This window comes from Eucyclogobius newberryi, unplaced genomic scaffold (genome assembly GCF_026437365.1).
Source record: "Eucyclogobius newberryi isolate DKJ021-1_F unplaced genomic scaffold, fEucNew1.0.hap1 SCAF_19, whole genome shotgun sequence".
NCBI classification, from domain to species: Eukaryota; Metazoa; Chordata; class Actinopteri; order Gobiiformes; family Gobiidae; genus Eucyclogobius; species Eucyclogobius newberryi.
In genome coordinates, this window is record NW_027315823.1 from 16851913 (window position 1) to 16868965 (window position 17053).

At 39.1% G+C, this 17053-nt stretch overlaps 1 protein-coding gene across 1 annotated transcript in view; it reads left to right on the top strand.

The window, feature by feature from the left end:
* The first annotated feature begins 15227 nt into the window (after positions 1-15227).
* The window catches only part of frmd4ba (FERM domain containing 4Ba), a 37364-nt gene continuing 35538 nt past the window's right edge, over positions 15228-17053 (top strand). Inside the window, exon 1 of the mRNA XM_072451917.1 lies at positions 15228-15306. The gene's annotated coding sequence lies outside the window, so the exon portion shown is untranslated. The remainder of the gene's footprint in view (positions 15307-17053) is intronic.

Here is a 17053-nt window from a genome sequence, read left to right on the forward strand (position 1 = left end):
CTGATTTAATTTGCTTACAATAGACAAATAAGCAGAACAATAAGCTGAATGACCTGATCATTCTCCACACATTTACCATGCATCATTTGTGCATAAAGTGGATGTCACTCCTTGCAGTTTATGATAATCAGAGCTTGTTCACCACATCAAATGGTGTGAGGATTTTTAATAAAACTTACCTAACTACCAAAATGAGTGGAAATGTGAATGCGTTGATACTTGCATCTAGATAACAACAAAACTGGAACTAAAACTGGAACTAAATCAAAATAAAATTTGTTCTTTAATGTGACATTGAAGGTTTTGAAAGGCACCTAGAAATAAAATGTATTATTAATATAATAATTATTATTATTATTTGTATTAAGTTGCAGCACATTGTGCACCTATCCGGCCAAGGGACCACAGCCCTCAGAAACTTTTTGTTGAATCCCTATGTTACCACTTTTAACTACACCTTAATTAGCCTTTAAAAAACATGTACATAATGAACCAATTATAGAAACTATTCAGGTTTAGTAACTAACCGATTAGAGTTGGAATTTAGGATTTGTTCTTTTCTTATTCTTTATTAAAGGTGGTATGGACGATTTTTTTCAGCAAATTTTTTATCATATTTCCTCGTGGCGTGGATAAATCATTTGTCCTGCCACGTATCAATCATAAAACGCACCTATCGCTCACCTGCAGCCGCGTCAGGCTCATCCCCATGTTTCCGCGTGCCTAAGCGCATTGATCTATCATAATATTGTTCCCTCAGTGTACGGGGCAAAATGAAGACGGAGAAAGACAGTTCGAGCTGACGCAGAAGTGGACAGAAATCTACTGGAGACGAGCGATGCGATGCCTCCGTTGCGCTAATAAACAAACGCACGTGTGTGTTGTATCAGTCCGCACGGGGGAGTGCGCATGCGCACTTCCGCCTGCGTTCTCAAATCGCCGAAAAATCATCCATACCGCCTTTAAGGCTAATAAATTAAGTTATTATAGTTATAAATTGTTACCCAGTTCGTGTTACGGTTGCATCGGCCTATATTGCTGTTGTTTAAGTAAATTACTATGATATTTTTTTTTTTTTTTTCACCAAAACATCACTTTTACCTTATCTTGATCAACAGCTTGATCTTATTCAACATCAGGACCAGTTTGCTTTACAGCGTGTGGCCTTCCTGACTCAGACTAGGTCATCCCCCAGAACAGACAAAGAACTCGTGTCTGATGAGTCTGTACATTTTTGAATAGATGTTAACGGTGCATTTTGCATTGCATATGTTAGATTTTAGAGGACACTAAACAGTTCTCAGTTGACATCATGAGTTGTAAATTCCATGCTCTCCACAAGAGGGCACACTAGTTGAACTATCAACCATGCAATCCTGTCCGGTAGAAAAGCATCCTCATGTGACCCAACCTCATGTAACCTAGCCTCTGGCCACAAGCCAGCTTTAACTTTTATTTGATATAAGAAATATTACATTTTAGATATTTTAAGCTCCAGTAGAACTATTTTAAAAATAGGTTATGTTGAATTTTCTATTTGAAATGGTGTGTGTCCGAGTCCTTTACGAGTCCTCTCTACTGAAGAGAGATGGGCTCAGTGGAATCCTTGTGTCTCATTGTAAGTTCAAAACTGTATTTCTCTTTGACTGTATATTTGTGTTTTGGTTTCTTTGAATGAGTGTTCAGGAGGAGATCACTGTCACTGTCCTGGACCTCCAGCCTCTCTCTGCAGAGTGGACATTACTTCTGATGAGGACTCTCCACAGGCGCCTGGAGGGGACCAAGTCTAAAAACACCTATGGAATCTAGACTGGAATTGATTGCTTTTTAGGCTAAGAAGGTATTGTTGGACTAACTGTTGATTTACAAAAAAATTTACAAAATGTACGTAACCAATGCACAACTTCAAACGTAAAACATAAAAAGAACGAAGGAAAGGGCGGTATCTGAACTCCTGTCTCAAGTTACTTTTTTTAGTAACTTTTACATGTCAAACCTTACAGTGCAGCTAACCCTTTTCTAAATGTATGATATATTTTGAAAACGTGATCTGCAATAACTGATTGTGAAGTGCCTAATTTTATTTCCCTTTTAAAGAACACAAGCTATGCTCTCCTTTCTTTAAAACATACCTCCTCACATATAAAATCTAAACACTACTTTTGTAGCTAAAGCATAAATTCATAATGAAGTGTCTATCATTGGGTAATGGAAGCAAAAAAAACAGGTCCTGCATCATTTTTGTTCTTCAGGCATATCTCCATTTCAATGGGCCTAATACAGACACTCAGAGACTTTCGGGTAAATTGAAGACAAAAAGTAAGGCTGAGCGAGTCAAGTGAGGTAGACTCGAAATTCAAACTTCACGGCCTCATTATTGTATTCATCACATGTCCAAAATGAACATGCTTTCCATTGATAATGGTGCATTACAGACAGGGCACAGCTAGCTCTCTGCCATGACCTGGAAAACAAAAAGCCCTGTGAAATGCCAACGCTCAGAGAAGTAACTCACACTGATGGCACAACAGCTGACCTGCTTTTGCTCTGCTGATATAGTGAGATATGTTCACTTATTGTGGGTGCACCTTTTGTTGATCGTAGTACACAAGTCATAAAGTCTATCAGAGCACAAAGGAGCATGACATTAGCAGAACATCAAGGTCAAGGCTGATGGAGGGAACGAGTTTATCTGTGTTAATGGAAGGGGGGGGAGTATCCCAGGACAGGATGCACATTGACAATGGGCCAGCCCGTGTGGGACAGTGTGTCAGTCAGTCTAGGGGCTGCTCTCTTGGGGTCACTGTTAACATCTGTTCAACTAGCACAACATAATCCCTTGTACTTCAAATTCATCACTTCCTCCTTCAGGGCAAGCACGAACTCTACGCTCGAGTGATTCAGCTGAAGTGTGTCTTTCAAGGCCCAAAATCTGCCCCCAAAACAGAAAGTATAGCATATAAGTAACATACAGCAAGGGTTATTGTCACGCATTTGACAATTGGTGAAGAAATAGTCTTTCTTGTTATTTCCAAAATGCCGTGATAATGGGCTGCTATAATAGTGGTGGGCGATACAGGCAAAAATGTATATTTCTGTATTTTTGGAGTATCCCGATATTCATAATTTGACACCTCTAGCTACAAATAAACATTTTGTGAACATTATCTGTTACATAATTGAGGTACACCTTTTTTAATAAATAGTTATGTGTTAATGCTTAATGACAGTTAAAATAATGCAACAGCTCTTCTTAATGACAACAGAACAATGGTGTGCTAATCTCAATAAAGCTGAGGCCAGGCAGATCTGGAGCGTGTGGGTTTGGAGGGAGGGGTCGCGAGGGGACGCAGGGGGGCACTTGGTGAACACATGGCACAGGGGTGAGCGTAATCACAGTCTCGCACAAATCCACACAAAATGAAGGGGTGTGAACGGTGGTGGGGGTCTCCTTCTGGGGTGACTCATCTAGGCCCTGGAGAAAAAGCAGTTAAAGAAGCAGCCTTTGACCAGACACGAGAGCTCATCTTTTGTTTCTGTTGGTCTCCTCTTTGTGTATTTTAGCACAGGACACCTCATGCACAGGACAAGTTCATGCTTCCCGTTTCCTTTTCTGAGCATTACTGGGCTTTTCCATTGTTCTTGTGTCTGCAATAAAAACTGAAACACAGAGGCACTCCTTTCCTTCCTTTATAAGCTTTAAGATTTCCTTGGTTCACTTTTAAGTAATCAGTTTATTTATTGGTTTATTTTTGCTATGTCAGAAAACATTAAAGAACTGTGTTTCAATTTTGTCGCTTTGTGGAGTAACCTCAGACACAGACCAATTTGCATTGCAGTTATTGTAGTATTTTTGCCCAAATGTTATGTTTTGTCTTAATTTGGGTTAATATACACATCTTTTCTTAAGGCGCAAGCTCAATCATTGTTTCAGGTGCTGTCTAACATGGCTTTCACCAATCAACATCAAATAAACCCTGTTCTTAATGTGGTTATAGATCTATAGGCTACCTGTTTGCTAATGGTGTAACTGTTACTGACCCTATAGGCCTCTAGACAGTATAAAGCCGTGAAAAAAACGAATAAAAGGCATAACTCCTTGTAAAAATGAACCTGAAGAACACAACCAGACTGTGTGCACGTTATTATGTACAGACAAAGCTAATTGGTTGTTAACAAAGCCACTTCTGCGCTCGGCAAACAAAGTGCTCCGCGGTCAATTAAACAAAGCCCATTCGCTCTCACTGGCCGCGTGCGTGTGTTTTTGTGGCGAGGGGAGCGCTCTGATTGGCTGCGGGGACGAGCGCAGGCAGCGGCTCCGGGAGACAAATGGCGTGTCTCCGGCTGGAGCGGTGCGCCGTGGCAAGAGGCGGCCCGCGCGGATGAACGAAAGACCGGGAAACCGAGAATCAAAGAAAACTACAAACCACCGTCCAGTCCGAGTAAAACCCCCGAGTTCAGTCGGGAAGTCATTGCGAGCCGCTCAAGTGGACTTATGAGTGACGGACGGACTGAAGAGGGAACGAGTCCGTGGTGACAACAAAGCATCAAGGTAAGAATGAGGAACACTCTCCAGCACTTTGGATGAGTTTCTGTGTGATTAAAGTCTATCATCAAGACCCGAATCAAGAAATGTAGAAGAGGTTATATTTCATTCATTCAGGGCTATGCAATAGCTCAGGAGTTGAAGAAGTTAAAATATCTCTGTTAGCCTAGATTATAAAGTCAGTATAAAGCTGTTCTGATGAAGCGAGTTCACATGTTATTTTAGATTTTTGGAACATTTATTTGTCTATATTGTAATAGGAAAGAGCATATCCTGTGTCCTACACCTCCACCTTCCCCTGGAGTCAGCAGAGAAGCCGGTGAACATGTTGATATGTCAACACTAGACTGCTTTGCTTGTCACAACTGCATTTGGTCATGTTTATCTGACACATGGGACACTTGTTGGAATCCTGTCCTTGACTGATAGTGTATCAGGAGGACCTCTGCTATGTGGACAGGCCCACCATCTTCTGCTTCTCCTGGCATGTTGTTTGTGTGTGAATTGGGCTCAATATTGTCATGCTCCTTCCTCTTTTATGAATTTGGATTTTTGTGTAGACCGGGGATCTCTCTTTGTCATTGTAAACAGGCTGGAGGTTTTGCACTATGGCATAACCTATAACATGTTTATTATTCAAGAATGCTTGAAGTGAAGACAATCGGACACTTTTACCTTGGTCTTGCTAAATGAACTGACCTAGTCACTGCTGTGGTCAAAGGACAAATAGTATTATAGCTGTTTTGTACATCAGTTACTCATGTGTGAACAGCATAAACTGATTGGTGAGGTCATGCTGACAGAACATACCTGAAATTGACTTGTGATTTGTTGCTGACTGGTGGTCAGCTGGTGTGCACTCTCTGTGAAGTTCCTGTTTCCTGGACCAAACCAAACAATGTGAGACATGTGATATCCTGTAAGGTCTGGAGTCATCCCACAACATGAGCAACAGCCACACGAGGGGTGACGTACTGTGTATAGAAACGCTTACTTCAAAACCCTCGTCGTGGTTACCATGTTGCAAAAGTGTGTAGAAGCAAGTAAATAAATCATAAGAGGTATTTATCTAAACTCTCTTCTAATGACTAGTTGAGGTTTAAGTGCATGTGCGGTAAATGTGAAAGGAGAGCACGAAATAACTCCTTTTAAATGAAGTTTACTACATACATTTGTTCCATTTTTGTCTTTATTCAGTTTGTTTAGAAAAAAAATCAGATAGATATGTTTTTTAATTTCAAACAATATGCCCAGTAAAATAATTCTATCTATTGCCCTCCTCTAGTTTGAACGGAGATTGTTTTTCCTACTTTGCACCAGGGTTTTTCCTACGACTGGTTCACTAACTACATCCAGAATACTTTTTGTTTGTCTTGATACTTATATATAAGTGTAACATTTACGTATGAACTTTCCTAGTTCAAGTCCAGGTCAGATCCCCACATCTTACATATTCACTGTGATGACAGGTTTAATCCAGATTGAAAGGTGCACTATGACACTTCTGGTGGAGGGTCTGCCACCTGCTTATCCCAATGGAGACGTTATTACTTTGCCTGAAATCTTCCACAGTGTAGCATTGGCACTGGCCCATCTTTCTTTCTCAACCTTGATGTGATTTCATAGTCCGATGAGCTTCATTTCCTGACATCACTTTCTCTCATCGTCCGGTCAGAGAAAACCCGCTCCATCTCTCCACCAAAGCCCTCGAAGGGGCTTGTCCGGCTCTCCCATCTCTCCTGTTGTTCTTTCTCTCATCCAGTGTCCACTGCAGAGCGGCTTTGTGCATACTCTGCTCTGGGACGTTCTGCCGCTTTATAATGAGGTCAGCGGATTCAATAAAGCTATTAACTGGTGCAGAATATTCCACACTCGATTCTCCAATCAGTGTCCATTAACCGCCGTATGCACTGAGTATAGGTAAACAACCCTGTGTGACCGGAGCCGGCGCACGCTTCTCAAATGGTTTTCTTGTTCGCAAAGTTGCATTTCAGCATTTCTTTCTTGTTTTCCCACAGATCTTGATTATAACTCTGTATGCAGCATTTGAATGGGCCATGCGACACCATTGTGATAGGATTCAACAGGCAGGCAAGAAAAAAATGTGCTTCCTGCTCGACTAGTTCTGACAATAGAAGAGAAGCCAAAGCTTTTATTGAAGTGGGAGCATGTGACAGGTGCTTATCTACCTCTATCAATGCTCTTGGCAGGAGGAGGTAAGCAGGTGATTGTGCTTTAGAGTGAGAATTGTGCAGATGAGATGTGACGTGAATGTTGTCAAATGCAGGTGCTTCGGTTTGACTTTCTAGGTCCGGGCCAAAAAGATGAATAACAATTTTTGTCCTTGTATTGATTGATTGTGATTTTCCATTAGATTTGATTATTTCCTCACAAAATCTTCATTTCAAAAACACTATCCAGGCATAAGTTTAATCAGTACTGTTTTAAGGAGTCATATGTTTTTTTCAGGCAAATCGTCATTTTACATTTTCTTCATTGTAAACCGCAATATTTGGGGGTCCATTGACTTCCTGTTCAACTGACAAGCTTCATAGTGGCATTATTTACATCATTTACATGTTTTTGTTGATGCAAAATGGCTATATTAGAACTCTACATGTACAAGACAATACGGGATTACTCAAGCATGCATTAGTCAATCAAAATACAACTCGTGATGAGGAAACACTGTTGTAACCAGGTTAAAAGCGGTGCATAATTTGTCCTCAAAAATGGCAAATGTATTCTTTTAATGCCTGAACTCTGCTCGGAACTTCAGACTGAGATCTGTGTCAGCGCTTATGTTTCTAAAGAGGCTCTGTAATGTTTTTCTCTCACTATATAAAACCATGATTACTTTGCTGACGTTTGTTCTTAGCATCAGATTCGTTCTAGGTTGTCCTTTGATTGTTAAATTATGTGCAGAGTTAGTTTTCTTCAATCTAATCCTGATTCAATTCTGTTTGTTTAGCCGCTCATCGTACAATAGATGAGTCTATCATTGTATAATATATCCGATAAGTCCCAGAACGATGTGTGTGGTGATACCTGCTGTACAAGTGTCCTCCTGCTGCTGTCAGGATGTGAAACACGGATATAGTGGATTAACCCTTAATGTTGATGTAAACAGGCTCAGAGCTCCAGGCCTAATTCAGGGGGATGCACAGATCTGTATTGTAGCTAATGTGTTTGTGGGTCAGCACCAATCTATAAGCCGCACACGCCAATGCAGGATCCAGACCAAACATGGAAATGGAAAAAATGCAGTGTTGTTGTTGTCTTTCCTTTTTTAGACAGTTTGCCGTCAGCACCTTTCTCTCTTCCTCATTGACTTCGCGCAGCCAGCAATCTCTTCTTTCTCTTCTGCTTTGTTGTTTCAGACAGGACATCCCTGTTAAACAAAAGAGAGGATTTAACTTGGCAAAACACTCAACGTCCACTTAATGCGGCTTTCAAAATCAGAAGAACACATGCATCACACTTGTTGGAGGCTGCGTTGTAAAGGTCATTCGGTCCAAAACGTGTCCTGGGTTTGCTCCTCATGTAATCCTGGTTTTTGTGGTGGTTAGGGATGTTAAGATTATTCTGTGAATCAATAATCGTTATTATTCAGGTCACAATATAAGACGCAGAAATAAGTCATTTAAATTCCATCTAGATTCCAAACATGTTAATGCCAAGTGCTTATTTATCATATCAAGTTTATCCTTTAGAACGTGCATCATAGAGCTCAGTCTTGTTTTTGTTGTGGTGGGACTTCTACTACAAAGAATTACTCCTGCGGCAATTGTGAATGTTGTTGTGAAGATATGCCTAAGTTGAATGTTGACTATATTGTTTAAAGTAAAAATGCTTTGAAACGAGCTGATTAAAATGGACATTTAAAAAAAAAATGATGTTCTGAACTTTGAAATGAGGGTAATAATTCTCCACGTTTGTGATTCATTTTATAGATATTTCACATTTTCCTGATAATTAAACCTCAACTAATACGTTTAAATACACGTTCTAATGTATTTCTGTGGGACTGACATAATATTGTCTGAATATTATTGAAATGTCAATATTTCCAGACCCTATTACAATGTTATTACACATTTGGACTATGGCTTTACAGACGTGTTCATTACAAATAAATAAAGCTATGTCTCTTATTCTCTTTTCTACAAAAATCTTTCCAAGTCAGGCTAAGACTTAAATTACCTTGTTATATTTGTTTGCTTTGTTTGATTAGTTGAGTTATTACCTTTTTATAGTGGTTGACTGCCTCATAACTGAAAACTCCATACACAAAATCAACCAAACCTTTGAAAAGAATCACTGCACACTGCATTCTCTCTGTCTAGTTCTGTTTTAGATGATCCAGTAAGCATCTTGGAAGAAATCAAGGACAGAACACTAAAAACATATGCACATAGTCAGAGGGAACACATTTTATTAGCTTTGTGTGAAGCTTAGATGTGGTGCCAGTCGTTGGAAAGCTGTTTTTTGCATTTCCCCTGCTCATCCCTGAAGACTGACCCTCGCAACACGCTCCTCCCTCGGGACTGGGTTTCCATAGCGCCCCCATAAAAGAGCCGACAATTAAACAAAGCACGGTGAGTTAAAGGCTGACAGTTTGTACACAAGCTCCTCCACTCTCCTTCTGACCTCCTTATGAATTATGTACACGGTGGACATAAGGATGGGCTACAGGCAACCATGTGCATCCGTGACTATTGACGCGGGCCCTCCAGAGAAAAAAAAAGTCCTTCATCTCTGGGGAGTGAGGGGAAGAAAGAATTAATCACCACTATAACAAGGTTTGATTCCTCTACAATAGCCTGTACAAACGAGTTGCAGTTTGCTACTATCAATCAACTCAAGGCTGCATGGGGGGGAGGGAAGATGACAAGGATTGTTAGTGTTGGTAACAAAATGATTTCTGTTTGCTTTCTCGGCTTTCCAGTGCTTGAGGCAGCAAACCAGTTGCCTATAATTTGGCAGGATTTTTAAATATGATTTTCTTCAGGTGCCGTTCCTTTTGCAATACATTGCATACATTGGACTAACCATCTGTGCCACTGTCCTCTGTATATGAACTTACTGATAAAAGCAAATGTATTTTAGTACGTTTCAGTAGGGCAAATACAGCATATTGCAAAATTATCAATATTGCAATATCAGCTGACGTAATAGCAAACTTAAATACCGTATATTGCAATAAATCCAATGAAAATGTTTTTTCTTTTTCAGTCTAAATTAGCCTTGACTTAGTAGTTCAGTTTTTATTTTTGACCAATGCATGAACAAATGTGTTTATATAACTTAAAAAAGCTGATTCGACTCTCATCCAAGAGTCATTGTCAAGGCTCTTGGATGAGAGTCGAAACGTCTATTTTTTTCTAACCAAGTCCAGATGACTACAACTGAAGCTTTTTCTACACTATATCTTTTATAGTAAAAAATAACTTAAAAAACGTTGAATACATTTCTGTTGGATTGACATAATATCATCTGAATATTGTTATCGGGACACTTTTGTCATTATGGGATTTTTTGTTATTCTACCGGACAGTGCAGTGGGAATTGGGAAGAGCTGTTTTCCAACTCGCTGCACATGTTTTAAATAAACATCACAGTGCTTTTTTTTTTTTTCTAAAATAAAAGTATATAAAAAACAAAAACAATGGAACAAACAAGAGTAGACAATAGACTGTAGACACCCAACAAAAGAAAGAAAGAAATGAAGACATAAACCAAAACAAACGTCCCATTTAGTCAATAGTCTGTCAAATTAGTCAATTTTCAAATCAAGTCAGAATGTAATTTTCCATTCCATTTTGCAATGTTCAATATAATGTCGGTCGAGCTCCTGATTGTCGGTGCAATTTGTCATCCTTGTTTTGTTTTTTCTCGATTATTCACAATTATTGGAACTAGAACAGTGAAAGCCTCAATTTGCTTTCATTCACAGCATTAATAAAGCACCATTCCAAATACTCTGAATAAAAAAGTACCAGTAATGACATTGGCATAAACAGCCAGATAAAAAGTATTTTGAGTATAGATTGAACTGAAACCTGCCTGCGATTATCATTATTCTGTTTTTATGATTATATTGTGACCTGAATAATCGCGCACTCGGGCTACTTTCCATATTATGTAGCCTAAACAATAGTGAAGAGCAGTTATTGTACATGAGCAAGCTGCTGAAGAATGCCTTTGTCTGGGGCCAAATTTATTTATTTATGCAAAAACAAGATGTGTTTGTACTTGCATATCTTTTCTTCTTCAGTTTGTTGCGGTCAGAGACTTGGCTGGGTCATCTTTTCCACACAAAGCTTACATCTGCCTTGCCTTGCTCGTTTTTTTTCTTTTTCTCTTTCCCCCCCTTTTCCTTGTTCTGCTGGGAATAGAGAAAAATCAGAAATAACAACAAAGGGAAGCCTCGGTTGTTCACCTTTCCACTTGATGCTGCAGGCTTGTCTTGTAGAGTGGAGGCGGGGCTGTCCTGTCTGCTGTAATTACATTGCTGGACAATTTACTCTGCTTTCTATTTTTTCCCATTTATCCACTAACCCATCTTTTATGATTAGGCCCAACGGTGCTTTATTTGACCATCAGCCATAGACGGATGAGGTGCTGATGAGGAGCTTCTGTTAAAGCCTGAGCGGTAATGACCCAAATGAGACACCCTACAGTGCGGTGTGAGGGAGGACTTGTTATTGTGCGCTCTAAAACGCCTTGTTTGTTGCACTGCTGAGGTCAACCCAGTACTGTTGACATAAAGAATAACATGATCAAATTATGTCTTGGTACTAATGTGCAAAAGGTTCTCCTTCAGCCTATAGTTATGGACTTTACGGCATGACGGCGACGCTGCTGATTTGGTTAGTATTTGCCCGTGCCGATATTTAGATTTTAAAATGCATAAAAATAATAACTGACTATACTTACTTATCCGTTCAAAAAGACAGACCTGATGAACTGAGGAGAAACTGGGATGGACACATGGACCACCACCCAAAGAATATCGGTGCTAAATATTGACAGATTTTTTTATATATACCGATATTGCTGAAAATTTGCCGATATTGGCCGATACCGGAACTGACATATCTCCCATCTCTAACAGTGATCTTATTTCATTGAAGTCATTTTGACAACTGTGACAGAGCACAGCAATTTGGAATTACTGAAGAAAATCCAGAAAAATTTACAGGAAGAAGTCAAGCTCCCCTCCAAATATATTGTCCTGGCAAGCCCATGAATTTACCACAAACCACTTTGTTGACTTTTTCTTTTCTTTTTTCTTTCTCCCCCTTTTTATTATTCAGCCAATAGTTTATTTTTCCTTGCCTGAGTGGCAGTTCATTGTTCTCTCCATGCTTCTGTGCTACAATAGAGATTTGAGTACCATATTTTTGGCTGAAATATGATGAATATTTACGAATGAAGTATATTATCATATATAAACATCTGAAACAGTTTATTATTTTCTACAATGATATTGTCTGTGTTTAATATAAAAAATAATCTTGTATCTGTATGTGTTTGTGAATCCACTGACTTCCTGTTACATCATTGTAGCAAGTAGCAGATTTTCATGCATGTGGTTTTTGTTAAAAATCAGAAAAGGTTTATTGTCATATATAGGCCATTGACAGTGAACAAAATTCGCAGGCTAAGGCTATGATGGCTATGTATGTATTTTTAACCCTAACCCGGAGCGCTGACTTTTAGGAACGATCACAACCAAGAACAGAGAAGTGAACAAAGGGGAAAACAGACATTTTCTGAACACTTAATCCTAAAATGCGGAACAATACAAGATTATTTATATACAAGAATATTATATATTAACTATACATAACTTTGAGTACGCTAACATGGCAGCAAGCTCCTAAAAGGCTATTTGACCAAAGACATCCCCTTTAATGAACTGTAGTTGCAGAGCAGGTGAATGTGATTGCTGATGAAAAGGTGCTTGTGTTTTAATAGTAATGGCCGCACTGAGAGAGTAAGAGAGGGGAGTGAACCTATTATTATCCTCTCAGGCACAAATAAAGAGCTTCATGGTGCAGAGTCCAACCTCGCTCTCAGCCTTAAATCCATAGTGATCAATATAGTACTCAACTCTTAAAACCCCATGTGAGTGTTGAGTGCCCGGAGGGATAGGACGCTCTAAACCGACATGCAAGTTTTTTCTTAGATTACGATCCAGCCCACGGACATTTGTGGGCATTTTTGTTGTAATGTTTGCGTTGTAGACTTACCGCGTGGGCGTATACAGACAAAAGAGATACAGAGTTTGTGTGGACGCCCGGCAGCATTCATCTTTAATGGACTGTTATGTGAGACTGTTTGCTGCAGATGATACGGAGACCTCCCTCTCTAGAAGGAAGGGGAATAATTCAGGGAGGAGGGGAAGGAGGCCATTATCACCTGCCCCCTGAACCGAAACCAAGGGTTTAGACAGCTTGCTTAGTGCACTTCCAAATGGCTGGATGTTATAGCAACAGGAAACGTGTACTGTAGGTGTGAGGGGTTGATAACATAAAAAGGAAACTCGTAACTCAATGGAAGAGCCAGCTTTGATCTTAGGGTCTTTCTGAGGTCACATTGTGCTCTTAAGACCCTGGGATACTTCCTTTGGAGTGGTAATATCCGCTAACATTTGAAGTATAAGAATGAGTGTACTTTTTTTATAAACAAGCCCACCTAATAATGTTAAACATGTGTGGGATACCGACATTGATGAGCTACATTTTGTTTTGTGAATTCAAGCACTAAAACAAATTATAACAATCTATATATATTTTATTACAGTTGAAACAAGTTAATCGATTAATCGCAACAATCTGGTCTGTTCACAGTCTTCCAAGCATGCCATGTGCGGAGACAAGGGGTTTTATGATTCAGACGTAGCAAGAATTTAGTGTTTTTGATCAAAAACCTATTTTCTGAACGTCCTAAAAGCAGTGTCCATAGCTTCATTGTGGTAAAAAAAAAAATTAATCGTGTATTCACAGGCATTTTGCAACTAATCGATCTATTGAAAGAGTATCGCTAGTTGGGCTGCAACAAGTTAATCAATTCATCATAACTAATCAATAATTGGAATAATTGTCAACTAATTTAGTAATCAAGTTATTGTTTTATCATTAACTAGTCTATATACAGATTCCAAAACATTCCATTATCTGAAAAAGTTAGGCCGCAATTACATAGAAAATGTGTACAATTGAATGTATCTAATGAAAACACTCTTTTGTCCTTAAGTGCACTCAATCTGGGTCAAATATTGTTACAATATTTTCATCACGTGACTTTTGCATTCTAAACAACAAATGTATTAATTGAAAGAATAATCACTAGTGGCGACACTAACGGATTGGCAAAATAGTAGTTCTTGTGTAATAGCTTTTCTGTCCAAAAAGCTCCATTTCTGTCCACACTCTTACTGTATATTGGAAGCATCAGTCCAGTATTTGCCCATAATGATGTGTCTGATGTTCATCCCATGAATAGAAAGTTGGGAGTGCTCAGTGTAAACAGGTGTCAGCTCTCTGTAGGTAAGGTAACACTGTGTCCCCGGGTCTGGGCAGGGACGGCCATGACAACCACATGAATTATGGATCACTAAGACTGAACATGTTACAAACTGAAAATGCAAAAAAACTTCTATCATGTTAGCCTCTTTATATTATGCATTGATAAGATGAGCTAATACAAGTCAACAAGGCAAGGCAAGTTTATTTGTAGAGCACAATTTGTACACATGGAATTCAAAATGCTTCGCACTGCAAGAAAAAATGTAGTTTAAGACATATAAGAGCTTAGATTTTAACATTGTCAGAGAAGAAGCCTGTCTCACATCTCCAGAAAGAGAAGAGATTTTTGCTGCATAAAACTGAAACACAGATTCCCCATGTTTAATCCTGACTCTGGGCACCAGCAGGAGGCCGGTCCCTGAGGTCCTCTGAGATGGTTCCCGAACATTCAACGTGTCCGAGATGTACTTTGGTGCTAGGCCATGGAGAGACTTGTACACAAGCAGAGCTGCTTTAAAGTCTCTTCTCTGAGCCACAGGGAGCCAGTGCAGAGACCTGAGAACAGGACTAATGTGATCATACTTCCTGGTTCTAGTCAGGACCCGAGCAGCAGCGTTCTGGATGTACTGCAGCTGTTTTACAGCTCGTTTGGAGAGACCAGTGAGCAGGCCGTTACAGTAGTCTAATCTACTGGAGACAAACGCATGGATAAGTCTCTCTAAATCTGGTTTAGACACTATAGTTTTGATTTGGGCAATGTTTTTAGATGGTAAAAAGCTGCTGATGTTATTGATTTGATGTGGCTGTTAAAATTCAAGTCTGAGTCCATTATTACCCCCAGATTTCTCACATGATTTGTAGGTTGATGATTTCAGTCTTGTCAAGAGTAACAAGAGTATAATATTTATTTTGTGGTAAACCTTTCATTTCAGATGGCCTTACTACAAGACATTTTGTTTTGGTTCATTTGTATGAATATTGCTGATAATAGATTTTTCTTCTTTGTTTTATGTATAATAAAACAAAAAATCAACAGCTGTCAAGGATCACTGCTAATAATATTGAAAAGTTTTAATATCTACATACACACAGAACTCCATATGAACTAACCCTCCTCTAAAACTGTGCCTTCTCTTTTGTTACAACCACACTCTTCCGTAGCTTTGAGTCTACCGGGACCATCTATATTCAAATGCGGGACAGAAATAATCCATAGAAGTCAAGGTTAGTGCGGAGGATGAAGCACATGGCTCTCTTGTGCAGTGCGACGTCGACAGCCAGTCTATACAGGAAGAGCAGTTATGGCCAGATGTGATTTGTCAGACATGTGTGGTCTGTGGAGATAGAAGCCACTAACCGAGCTGATTATCTTGTTTGTAATTAAGACTGATAGATATAAATCCAGAACCTCGAGATATATCTGTACATGATCTACTAAATGAGAGATCTACTGACAGACTGAGCCACATGACTTCATTATAAGGTACTTGCACTTTGTGTGTCTACTGGAAAATAAATGTTACAATAACTGATGATGAAATTACTTACACAGTAACTCAAAAGCCAGAGAATTCCAGGAAATGGATTATTCAACCCTCTCCTCAAATCTTACCGTGCTACAAAAAAATAAAGAGAAATTGAACACTTGTTCCAGCAATATTCATTGAATAATAAGTCGCTATATTAATTATGGTGAGCGCAAAATTCAAGCTTATTTGACTGCATCTGTAAGATAATTCAAAGTTTTACTTTACATGCTTGAACACTTTATGAATACACTAGGTTTAGAGACAAATGAGTCATTTGTGAGAAAGGACTTCGACACTTTACTTGGTCTTGGGATTTCAAAATAAGTTAAAGAAATAGAAAAAACTTTGCAAATGTTTCTGCTGTCCATGTGAGTTTATATTGGGGTGAGTGATATTGACAAAAAATAACATCTCAATATTTTGAGTCTCCCGATAGCAAAAGAAACAGAACAGATATTCGTTGAGATTTATTATCAGATAAATGTGAAAAGTCTGATCAAATTAATCAAAAAGTGTCACCTTATCACCCTCAGAAATATCACCTTATACTTTTTCATAGATTTGCTACGCACCTTTAAAAATAAATAAGCTTGTTTTGTAGTTTTGTTTTGTTTTTTAACTATTTTTACTATAAACAATATACTCTATATACAAAACTAAATTCACAATAATATCAATATTTTTGCCATATTGCCCACCCCTAGTTCTTGGTTCTTAGATAAAATGGCTGTATGGTTTGTGTTTAATGTTAATTAAAAGCTATTCTCCCCTTTGGATTGTATTTACTGGTACAAATCATTACGATATCCGGCATTTGTTTGCTCACTCCAACTGATGTTTACTAAAGCTTTACGCAGGCAAAGTGTTTACAACCGCTGCCTCATTCCAGGTGTAAAAATACATTGCGTGGCACCCTTTGGTCCATTAGGCCTGCAGTTGTTGATCTCTCACGAGTTGTGCTCTCTTTTGACAAACTACTGGTAATAAGACATAAGTCAAGTACACATGTGGGAGAGGCACTGAACATTGAACATCCCTAAATTAAAATGTCCCCCACTGACAGGCAGGGCCGGCCCAAGCCTTCAGGGGGCCCTAAGCGAAAAAATTTTTGGGGGCCCCTCACCACGTCATCAGAATCAGTTTTATTGCCATTGTCAGTAAACAATTCACATATGGGAACTTTCTTCAACGCAAACAAAGCGCACCAAAACGCCTGGGCATCTGTTTGCCAGTTAGTTTATTCTCAACACCTCACAAGCTCAAATATTGCTAACTTAAATCCCACAATGCAACTTGGTATTCCGCTGACATCACCTCTACTCCCTGAACAAATAACACACGTCCCAGATATGTTTTTGGGCGTATTTGTGGGCGTTAAGGGTCACCAGCCACATTAGCAGTTTAAATTAATGAACAGGGGGGGTCTGGGGGCCCTCCCCCAG